We start from the raw sequence: 12,015 nt of genomic DNA on the forward strand, positions 1-12,015 counted from the left end.
TACAGGGGTTGTACCAAATGGAAGATTTTCTCTAGGAAGAAGGGTGGGGCAAGAAGTTATTAACAGAAGAAAAGAAGCGCTTGTTTTGGGCAAGGTCACCTTCCCTTTGGGGAAGGGCAGGAGGGCTTATCACGCAGATGACCTCCTCGGGCGGGCGGAAATGGAGAGGGCTGCTGTGACAGATTACCTCCCTGCTGCTGACCAGAAAATTCCTGACAGTCTGTGGGAGGTTGAAGCTGTAATTAGGTGAGGTATTAAGCCCCAGTTTGGTGACCTGACCCAGCAAAAATGACTCCATTTTGGGCCTGTGGTTTTCTTCTTAACAGGTCTCAGTTTCCTTGTGTGCACAGTGAGTTCATGATGATGATGAAAAGATAAAGATAAAGACTGGCAACAGGGAGCGTTTGTCGGGTACTTGCTCTGTGTCAGACATTCCAAGTGCTTCAGGCTCATTTTCTCATTTAATCTCCATGACTTCCTCATGAAGGAGGCACCACTTCTGTGCCCATTTTACAGATGAAGACAGTGAGGTGTAGACATGAGTTACCTGCCAACATCATGCAGCTAGGATTTTGTCAAATTAAGATCTAAACCGTGATTTTTTTTTTGTACTCCTTTGTAATAACAATACTATTCCTGGAAGCAACCAAGGCCTGACTTTTGGTATCTCTCTGTCATTTATCTATTTAAGGTTTTTGGAGGGGGATCCACTTTTCATTTCCTTGAAGCCTTGAGCTCACCTGGCACTGAGGACAGAAAGGTTATTTCTCACACTGGCAGACAGAGGGGAGTGGGTGGGCAGCCTGATCGCAGTCCCCTCCTTGCCAGAAATCCCTGCACACTGAATCGGGGGAGAGATTACCTGGTTGCTGCCCTACCAGTGAGGCCCATCTTCCCAGTGGGGGCTCTGGCCTCCCTTGCCCACACGGACTCCCCCCAGCCCATCTCTGCATGAGCCCTTCCCCTACCAGAGTGCTCTACCGCTCCCCAACCGCTCCGACCTCACCTGGGACACATCTGGATGGGCTCTCTTCTCATCTCCTATATGAACTCAGAGATCTAGAGTTCTCTGATGGTACTTCCTTGTCAGTGTGTGTTTGTGTGTGTGTGTGTGTATGTGTGTGTGTATGGATGACAGTGTGTGAAATAGCTTTACTGAGATAATTTACATACCACACAATTCGTCTATTTAAAGTCTACAAATCAATGGCTTTTAGTATATTTACAGAGCTGCACACCATTGTTGCACTCTATTTTACAACACCTTTATCACTTCAAAAAGAATCCCCTTCAGCTATCCCCTTTAGCTCCCAGCCACTTAGCCCCCCACAGCCATAAGCCACTGTTTATCTACTTTCTGTCTGTCTCTAAGTTTTAATTTATGGAACAGACAGGTGAGGAGTTACATGAGAGCCTCTTCTCTTACAGTGAGCACTATGGTCATTTTAATGTGCTCGTGAACTGCCCACAGTAGAGGGACTCCCCGAAGAGTCAGCTCATTACGATGGAGGAGGCTCCAATGTGTGAGCACTGGGAAGTCAGAGGTCACTTGGCCACTCATTGCAGAAGGCAAAAGCCCCTGCCACTCCCTGTGTGCATCCTGCTGGAGGACCCAAGGAGATACCTCTTTTCCCCAAAGTACCAAGTGAAAGGGTATTGCCAAAAAGCCAGTTACAGCGCAGACTCAGGGGCTTCGGGGAAGAATTAGAACTAAATCCTGCAATGTGAAAGCTGGAAGGAAGCTTGGAGCTCACTTAGTGCCTGTTTAGGTCCCATTTGATGGATCTGGAGACTGAGGGTCAGATAGATTGAGACAGGACCAGCATCTGGCTATCTCTTCATCCTGGGCTCCCCATTCTTCCAGCAGAGCAAAAAGCAGTTAGTGAAGGTCAGCAGGGCCGTAGGAGTTTGAAGGCCATCTCCAGAAGGTGCACGCTGAACCTGGAGAAAAGGCATTGGTGTCCTGCGCTAGGAAACAAAGCACAAAGGCTGGGAGCATCTCCCCATAAAGCTCTTACCAGTTACAAAGGGAAAGTGGTGACGGACCTTACGGTGGAGAAACTCAGCCCATTGCCTCAGTTCCTCAGATGGGACATGGAGGGCCAGTGGGCCCCAGAGGTGGTGCTCCAGAAGTGCCTGGCATCGTTCCCGAGGTCCCTCAGCCAAGGGTCCCAAGCCCTAGACTGGTCATGATAAAGATGGTGTGACCGGCTGAGGGTCAACTATAGATGAAAGGTTGTGCTCTTATTAAGTTTGTTGAGGACCCAAGAGGCAAAGAAAGGCTGTATAAAACTTTCATATTGAAGGAGACTAGATACAAGGTGTGATCCTGGATTGGGTTTTGAACCAGAAAGAAAAAAGTGACATTGTTGAGATTGTTGGAATTTGGCTGGGGTTCCTGGTTTGGGTGGTAGTGTTGAATCAAAGCTGGCTTCCTGATGGGGTGACTGAACTGTGGTTCTGTAGGAGAGTGTCTTTGTTTTTGAGAAATACACATTGGAGTATATAGGAGTGATGAGTTTTACAGCTTAGTTCAAATAATTCAGAGAAGAAGTGTTGGAGATGGGAGAGAGAAGGAGGGAGCAAATGGAGTCAAACTGGGGAATCCAGGTGCAAGGAACATGGTAGTTCTTTGCACTGTCCTTGCAGCTTTTCTGTAAATGTGGGATTATTTTCAAAAAAACTAAAAACGAAAATCAGAAAGCCACCTCCCAACGCACCAGTCCACACCAAACTAACAAAGCAGAAAACATTCCCAGGAGGCCATCTACCCCTTGTTGCTAGAAAAATTTCCCAACAGGGATTTTTAAAAGTTCTTATTGTCTAAACATGTCTCTTATTTAAAGTCTCTGGAGAAGAAAGTTCTCCTGAATAGTTTCAGGATCAAAAGAGCACTGGGAATTCTATTCTCTTGAATACAGTGTCCTTCAGGTTGTTTTGATATTAAAAATCCTCTGGGAGCCTAAGATAGGCAAATAGCGCATTCACTCAATATGAACATACTGAGCCTCACGCTGTTGTACCGCGCCCAGGGAGGATCAGACTGCCCGTGGGACCCGTGTTATGAGTAGTGATCACAGACAGAGGCACGCTGAGCAGTTAGCACGCTATTATTTAGAGCAACAACATAATGGAAGCAGTTGTTGTGAGACTCGTCAAGACTGAATCAGGGACATTTTAATTTATTAATAATCTCTTGTCTCCCAGACATAGCAGTGTGTGTGTATGTGTGTGTGTGTGTGTGTGTGTGTGTGTGTGTGTGTGTGAATGTGTGCACCTTTACTTACACCTGCACACACACACACCTGTTACTTAGAGTGCCCAGTATCTGTCCCACCTCTCTCCGTTCCCACCCTTTTGTGCTCTCTTCTGTAGTATAAGGAGCTGGAAATTTGAAAACTACATAGTCCACATTCCCTGTCCATTCAGTTCGTGTGTGTGTCCACCAATGGCAGGCACCGTCAGGTGATTGGAGGGACACAGGAGAGAAAAAGACGTCTTGGCTTATTTCCTCTGGAAGTGGGGCAGTGGCATCAACGATAATGAAGTTTGGACTTCCGGTCCTTGCTCAGGAGGTGTGGTTCCAACAACCACGGCAGTGGCGGGCCTTCAGCATCCTGCGGAGGAGAGCGTGGGCTCCTGGCTCCAGCGGTGGCCCTCCGGCGCCCAGCTCCCAGGCATTGGCAGGCGTGGGCCCTGGCCTCCCACAGGGTGTGCTCAGTGCAGCAGCGGGGGGAAGGGGCCACCCGGGGGCTCCTCGTGGGCTCTAGTTATTCTATTTTTCTCTCTGACTTCCAGTCTTAGAAGTGGCAGCAGATGCCTAACTTTATTCATCTCTGGGCAATCTTACTTTCTTCCTTTTTTTCTCAGCCCTTCCATATTTTGTAATCATTCCCTGTATTAAATTCCCTCTGTCTGAAACACCTGGAGTCATTTCTGGTTTGCAGGTTTTGAAGAAGAGATGGGAAATCCTGTTTGGCTTCTTGTCTTGACACCTTGCTGATTACCAAATGGTTTATAGCTGCAGGGGCAAGACAGTTTGGATGACGAACATCCGCTTGTGTTATTTCTCATTGTAAGAAATTAGTGGGGATGTAGAGAAGGCCTACAACATTTGTCTCCAATTGGCCTTACAATATTTGTTGCAATAACACACTTTTATTTCCACTGTCACCCAGGGCTGATTTCCATCCAGTCTCACAGCAGTGTTTCTTACCTTTCACAGGTATACTCATATTAACAAGGCTTCTGTTACATTTTTCAAGAATTTCCTTTGGTTTATAATTTAGGTTTCAATCCTTTATTTCTCCTTAAGTTTGCCTTTTCATTGATTTACTCATGCTCTCATATTTAACCATCTTATTCAGAAACAACAAAAAATGTATTGCTATAAATAGATGCTGTGATGAGCATGTAGTGGACCAGGCACTGTGTTAGAACCTGGAAATTCAGAGCCATGTAAACATGCTGCCCTCATTAGCCCACTATTTAGTGAGGCTGATGGACCAGTAGGCAGGCAATTCCTATGTGGTGTGAGGATGGCTACAATGGGGGGAGAGGCACCAGACCTTCCACTTTTTCTTTAAAAGGCACAGCCTTCATGCTCCCCATTTAAAAGGCCTCCATCATCCACTGTACCTCACATACATGCCAGCGCGGGTCTGGCCTGATGTATAACATAATCCAACAGATAATGAGCATAGGTAAAATGAAAATAAATAAAATCTGGGCACAATAGTTTTTCAAACAGGGTATGAGGTCCTGGGACTAATAGGCAACCTAAGAGCAGAATTTGTGGTGGCCTTCCTGTGACCAACATTTTCAGAGTAAAAGAATCAGACAGGTGGGTCATTTCATCCCCTAAAAAGAAGTGAGCTTAGTATTGTTAGGTAACTGGTGCTTGGCAACAAGCAGTACCCACATAAAATATCTGTGAAGAGTCAATTGTTGGTGTTTGCATCTCAAAATCCCTCAAAATCTTTTCTAAAATATTGATCATAGAAAATAGCCTTGGGTTCAACCCCCATGCAGAGTGAAGCACGGGATCTGTTGCAGGAGTACCATGCCCCCAGCAAAATCCTTGTAGGGAGGATAGGATGAAAATAAAAGAACATGAGGCTTGATTCCTGCCTTGTGTGATTTATTATGAAGTTGGATAATGAAATGACACATGTGGGACTATTAATTATGCCATTAAGTGCTAGGGATTATGTTACCAGCTTGAAATAATCTTTAATGGCCAGGCGAGAGCCAAGTGGCTGGAAGTTGGAAGGAGAAGGTGGGCTTAGAGAAGCTCTGAAAGGGTGCACAGGTGGAGAGGACAGGAGAAGGCATGGGGCATTGGGAAGGTGGCACACAGGGGCTGGGTGTGTGCAGATCTGGCTGGGACTTCTGGACAAGGCTGGTGTTAGCAACAAATACTGCTGCAGTGACCAAGGGTTTCACAAAGATTACATGCGCAGAAGAGCCGTAAGTCCCTTTTCTTAAGCAAAGAGCTTACCGTTTTGAGCAATGATTCCATGTCCTTCTGGAAGTGTTTCATTCTCCTGGGCTAAGGGTTTGGACAGGAAATGCAACCCTGATCTTGGCATGGTTCCACCAAGAAAGGGCAGGCTTGGGTTGAGATGATCCCACCTCCCACGGAGGCAAATTCTCTCTTTCCATCCTGGGATGCATCTACAGTCTCTGTAACGGGACTTGGCCCATTATTTTCCCAGGAGCTTGTGCTGCTTCCAGACACTCCAGAATCTTCCAGAGGCTGAGGGATTTTAAGGAGGAGTGGGTTTCCATCTCCCTTTATCGGCTCTTTCCACCCAGGGGGCAGAATGGCCCGGGAGCCATGGGAGTCAGCTGAGTGGGTTTCTTCACAGAGAGAGAGAGGACATATAGATACATTCATTACCTTGGTCCCGTCATTTGTTTCTTCCGAAGTATAAAACTATAACTTCCTTGCATGTTAAAAGAAACATTTTATAAAAGCCAATTCTGGTCATTCAGAATGTCTAACCTGACTGTCAGTTTGATGGCAGAAAACTGGAAAGCGCTCTACTGGCCCACTGAAATGAAAGACACCCTTGGCTTTAATTTCCAAGGCCCTCAGAACCCGTGCTGTGAACACTTCGGCTAACACAGGCACACCCTTCCTGAGGATCTCAGGGTTGTCGGAATATCAAAAGATCTTTGATATTTTAATAAAACTGGCTTCCATTAGTCTCCTTGAAAAGGAAATCAAAATGAGCCCAAATCTCTGGACTCTACCTGCCCATTTCTGCATGTATTAGTCAGGTGGGGCTGAGTTATGCTGCGGTAAACAAACCCCCAAATCTCATTGGCTTAAACCCCTCAAGGTTTGCTTCTCTTTTTCACTACACATCCATTCTCAGTGGGCTGGGGCCCTTCTCCACACTAGCCTCACTCAGGGACCCGGGCAGCTAGAGTAAGCATCCTTCCCAGGCCTGCTGGTCCCCAGGCCAGGTGTAAAGAGCTGCTTGGTGAATCACTACCATTCTCTAGATCTGTCTGGACATTACCGCCTCTGCGTGCATTCCTTTGGCTTGAGTCAGTCAAGAAGCCACATCTAGCTCCAAGGGGACAGGACAGGCAGTTCTTCGTGTGCCTGGAAGGAGAAATGGGACTTTGGTGACTTCCAAACTGTGTGATCTCTGAAGGGTGGGGATGAACGGTGCTACAGTCTGGTTTCACGGCCTGGAAGCCAGAATGTCAGGGATATTCTCCCATTAGCTCTTGCCATTAGGCAAATCATATAACTTCCAAGAGATATCATTTCCTTATCCTTTAAGTAGGGAGATGGGTAGGAAGAGGTGGTGAATGGAAAGGAATAACTATACCTGTAGGATCTAACTCATTGGAAAATTGAATGGATCAAAATTTGACAATGCTGGTGAAAGTCAAATCGGAAGGAAAGAGGGTTCTTACGCACAGCCACATTTGTTGGGATAAGGTTGCAGGTAACAGAAAATCCAACACAGCTGTGCTTAAATATGATAGACATTTGTTTCTTTCTCAGATAAAAAGCTGAGAGGCCCACAGGCCAGACTGGGTGTGATGGCTCTGCAGCTCCTAGGACCTTGGTTCCTGCACCTTGCTTCTTTGCCATCTGCTGTGTTTCTCCCCGTTTTAGCCCAGGCTCCTTGGAAACCAGAGCTTGAGGCAAAAGCAAATGTACTCGCATTTTATTGGAAAGTGCAACTCCTGGAAGCAAGAGGGAGGGGAAAAGGGAGGTGAGGCAGAGAAGGAGAGAGTGAAATACAGAGGGGCATGTGACCAAACTGGCCCAGCTTTCAGCAAATGCCGCCAATTGTTTGGTCTCATGGGATGTTTCCAGCAAGGCCTACTGGGGCTGGGACCAGAAAATGCTGGGAGAAAGATGGGAGAAGAATTTGTCTGCCCCTATAACCACCGGCTTTTATCTCCCAGTGGTTCACGTTGGCTTCACAGGGCATCAGGACCCACACACTACCAGGTGGTACCGTCTGGCGTCCCCTAGGAGGAAAAGCCAGAACAGCAGCAGAATCATCTGAAGCATGAACCAGGGCACATGGAGCCAGCTGGTGAGAAAGTGTGAGTCAGAAGGCCCTCGACCTGCCCATCTCTGTGTACAGCCCACTGGGCCTGGCCTAGTAAGAGTGCACCTACTCTAGAGAGCAGGTCTCATGGTGTCTTGTTCCTCAGCAGCAACAGGGAAGCCCTGGGGCAGGAGGTAAGAGGCATGTGATGTGAGGTGTGAAGCAATGTGCTGCTGGGTGGTGCCTGCAGCAACATGAGGAGCCAGGAACATTTGCCATAATGTAAGCCAAGCGGGTGAAATGTCATGGCACCATAACTTCAGCATCAAGATGGCATGGAACTGAACCGGCCTCCTTTTAAAAAACTGAAACCCTTCTCACAGCTCTCACATTACAAAAATGTGGTTGGTGGCAGGAGATTCTCTCAGAGGATCATTAGTAGCATTTAGCAGAGAAACCATGGTTCAACAAATCCTGGGAGGTATGTAAACTGGCTCTGATATATTTCATAGGCCAAAATGGTTGCATAAGCTCCAGCCATCATGTTCATATACCTACTAACAATGAATATGGCAAGGAAAGTTTGCACATGACGTACCTGCTGATCTCTCTTTGGCCAGACCTTAGTCCTAGCATCATACTTAGATACAAATTACAGTCTTTATTTGGGGTGGTCTTATCCCCAGTTAAAAATAGGCAGAAAGGTAGAAAAGAATACTGGGGCCAACCGGTAGTTTGTGCCACAGCAGCCAAGGTTGAGAGGCCCTAAGTTAGTACAGCAGAGTGTCCCTATTGTGTGCCCTCATTTCAAATAGGCCTGAGCAGGGATGTGGCAGAGGAGAGGAAGGAAAAGGGGATGGGTGAATGGTGAGGGAAAGGGGTATTCTAGGGGAAGACAGATATGTAGAAGAAGGGAAGAGCTGGGAAAGGTGGGAAAGGAAGAAAGAGAAAGAGGGGCAAGAGGACCCACCAACCCTGGCTGGGCTCTTTCGGTTTCTATGGAAAACCCAGACCTTTTAATGGCAACAAATGATAACGTGTGTGAGGATGGGTTCTTGCCAGTGGCATACCTCTCTCCAGCCAGGGCTGCACAGGCCTCATGCTGACTTGACCCACACCTCCTCGTCCCTTCACCCCTTGTCCTAAAGGCCTGGCCAGGTAGACACCCCACCCCTGTCTATCTTCTGCCTCCTTCCCCCCCACGCTTTTACAGAGGGAAGTCAGATGCCCTCCTTCTAGGGTTGCATAGTTCAGATTCACCCCATTAGCTTGGCATCAACTTTGGGATTTTCAGTGGCTTCTCTGCCCTCTGAAATGGCCTTTTTTGGTCTAAGAAACTTCTGGGGAGATGAAAATAGGATCCAGTCTGCAGCACATTAAGGCCAAACCAAGCATCTCCCCTCCCCTGGGGCACTCAGGTCTCCTAGCAGAGTGGGGCCTTCAGAGACAGGGTTTGGTCAGGATGGGCTGGCTGAGCCTCCCCCATGCACATCACCACCGAGCAGGACTATGACGCAGAGAAGTTCCCTCCCCACCCAGCTGCATCCCGAACTGAAACGAGCCAGGTGCTTCCCCAGACCTGTGTGAACTGAAAGCACTGCGTTTCCTCAGACAGCCTGGCCTCATGCCTCGTGGCTGCCTCCTCCTCCAGCCCCGAGGAGGAGCCTGGCCCCACTGCATGTCTCAGCCCACCTGCTGCTTGCCTCAGCCTTGGTGCTCTCACAGCAGAAGCATCCACTCCCCCGACACGTGTCCTGGGTGCGTGGGTACCAGACCAGGAAAGGATCCTGCGCTGTTGGGTGGGAATCGGTAAGAGGCTTGCTCACCTGCAAACAGGAGGTGGCTTTGGTGTTTCCTGCCCACCTCCCTCTGGCTGTGCCTTTAGATGCTGAAAACGTGCTCCACACGCAAATTCCCACTTACCCTCCCGTTTGTCCCCCTGCTCCCCCCACCCCGTTCCTTGGCATTCCCTCAAATCTTTATCCTTTCAACTTTTTACTGAAGAATAATATCCCTCGACAAAGAACAAGGGCACAGCTGAGTATTAAAGGGCATTTGGGTGTGCAGGGCACAGGCTCGCAGGTGGCTCTCGCAGGTGGCTCTTGCAGCCTCCTGGTGAGGGCTCCTGTTTATTTGAGGAGATGGCAGAGGGGCTGGCGTGTTCTGAGGAGGGACGTGTCAGTGCCAGGAGCCCAGCTCCTGTGTGGATTCCATAGGTGCGCTGGGCAGGGGAAGCGAGGGGGTGGTGAGCCAGGTCTGCCTTCCCCTCCGGGTGCACGGGGTTTGCTGAGCCGTGTGACGCCGGGGGCAGGAGTGCGTGAGGAAGGATTGCAAAAGGGGGAGATCTGAGGGAAGCAAGACGGTGAGGTCATCCCTACCCCAGGTGTGCCCTGGGAGAATCACGTCGGGGGGGGGGGAGCCCGCTGATGGGGCCGCAGTGAGTCGATGTGCCTCCGAGAAGAGCTGGCAGCGGGAGTGGGAAGGGATGAGTAGCGAGGTGGCCGCAAGGGCCCTGGAATGCAGGGAGCGGCTCTGTGGCCTCCGCGGCCGCTGCGCCCGGGGCTGGCCCCCGAGCCGTCCCCACCGCCCGGCTCACTCAGCCTCCCCCACCCTGGGCTGGAAGCCACGCCTCCCTGCCTCGTTTTCAGAGGGCACACGAGGCGCAGCCCCAGGCCCTGAGAGCTGGGGAAGGCAGCCGTGCGCTCGCTCCCAGGTACCGTGCTCCCCGGCCCGGCCGTGCGGAACGCCTTCTTGCAAGGCCGTCCCCGACCCTTTCCCGCCCTGGCGCTCGGCCCTCCTCGCACCCCCACTTCATCCCGACGGCGCTGCACCGCCCCAGACCCGGTCGCACACTAGCGCCTTTGTCCGTTTATCTTCCTTTCTTTTCTCCTTTGCTGCTCTGCGCCGCAGGAGCTGGGGAGAGGCAGGGAGCAGGCTGCCCTGCGCAGCGAGGCGAGGGGCTTCAAATCGTCTCTCTCCCCGTGCCCCCCCGAGGGCAGGGAACCCCCACGTGCCGTACCGAGCGCAGCCCAGTGGTCCAGACGCGACTGACGGCAGCAGGCGCGGCTGCAGGCCTGGGTGGGGCGCCGGCAGCTGAGCCGCCCGGCCCCGACCCCACCAGCCCAAACCCGAGGGTCTTGGGAAGGAAAGTGGCCCCTCTCTTGCTGTAATCTCTTCTTCCTATTTTATTAGTTGAATCTTGACACTTGAAAGTACCCAAACCTTGAAATGTCCAATAATGCTTTTCAAATGGAACACCAAACAAAACCCATTGTCCAATGAGCTCCCAACCAATCAGAGAGCAGAGCCCTGGGTCACGGGCCCGGCCCAAGTCCTGCCTAGCCAACCACCGGCTGCTGACCCTGGGCCTGCCATCACCCACCGTCCTCGGTGGATGCTGTTGCACCAAGCCACCTCTGGTTTTCAACATTACAAAGTGGAGTCCCAGAAACGTTAGTGGGAACAAATGTCATAAAATTACACACACACACACAAAGTGCAACTACTCTGAATTTTTTAAATGCAAGTGTTTTATTTTCAAAGGTGACTCGGAAAATGAGTTGTCTCAAAGGGGAGGGATATTTTCTTGGGCTCTGAAAGGGGTCAGTACTGGCGTGGCTTTAAGCTCAGTATTTATTATTTCAGATAGAATTGGAAACTCGCTTCTTCCCTGTGAGCACTGGAGGGAATTAGTCACCCTTCCTAGTGAAAGTGGAGAAGAGATTCTCTGAGCTACTCAAAAGGCTCTTTCAAAAAGTTCTGGGGACAAGCACTGCCGTGTGTGTGCACGCGCGCGTGTGTGTGTGTGTGTGTGTGTGTGTGTGTGTGTGTGAGTGAGAGAGAGAGAGAGAGAGAGAGAGAGAGAGAGAGAGAGAGAGAGATTGGAGGGGTAAAAGGTGTGTGGGTGGGGTGGGGGCAACAAAATGATTAAGATACAGTCCCTTGACTTGCAGGCTTTGCTGTCCAATGGAAGGGTCTAACACTGTAACAAATACAACCACACACAGAGTAGAATGGGGATATAAGCAAAGGGTCTGGGGACAGTGAGAGAAAGAGTGGTTAATTCTGGCTGGAAGGACCCATGGAAGACTTCCTGGAGGAGGTGGCACTTGGCATGTGAGTTTTCCCTTGTGGGTGGGCTGGGTATGTGTGCATAAAAAGACTGGAGAGGGCATCTGGACAGAGGAAAGCACAGTGCAGAGATAGGCCACAGCCGCTCTCTCTCGCTAAGCCTTGGGGATCCTGACCCAGGCCTTCCTCATGCCAGTTTCTCCCCAGGTGGGGCAAGATGTGCTGCAGACCTGCACCCAGTGTTCAGCTGGGGTTCCTGCTCCTCTGCTGCAGTGACCCGGGAGAAGTGTCAGCAGGCAGCAGGCCGTGGTGGGACAGCTTTCACTTCACTTAGCACAATCTTTTCTTAGAACCACAGTTGGTTCTTGCAAAACTTTCCGGTCACATAAAGGCCAAGAAGTCAGATTTGGAAAAGCTT

The 12,015-nt window shown here is 50.0% G+C and overlaps 1 long non-coding RNA gene across 3 annotated transcripts; it reads right to left on the reverse strand.

The window, feature by feature from the left end:
- Positions 1–5,116: 5,116 nt before the first annotated feature.
- On the reverse strand, positions 5,117–10,885 carry LOC118930195 (uncharacterized). 3 transcript variants are annotated; one of them, XR_008994388.1, is made up of 4 exons: positions 10,546–10,885; positions 9,905–9,989; positions 6,531–6,616; positions 5,117–5,862 (listed from the first exon to the last, which is right to left on the reverse strand). It is a non-coding gene; the product is annotated as an uncharacterized LOC118930195 (long non-coding RNA). The 3 variants fall into 3 exon arrangements; XR_008994387.1 differs by lacking the exon at positions 10,546–10,885 and adding an exon at positions 10,331–10,539; XR_008994386.1 differs by lacking the exon at positions 10,546–10,885 and having other exon boundaries at positions 9,905–10,310.
- Positions 10,886–12,015: the final 1,130 nt, after the last annotated feature.

This window comes from Manis pentadactyla, chromosome 16, assembly GCF_030020395.1.
Source record: "Manis pentadactyla isolate mManPen7 chromosome 16, mManPen7.hap1, whole genome shotgun sequence".
In the NCBI taxonomy this organism is placed as follows: domain Eukaryota; kingdom Metazoa; phylum Chordata; class Mammalia; order Pholidota; family Manidae; genus Manis; species Manis pentadactyla.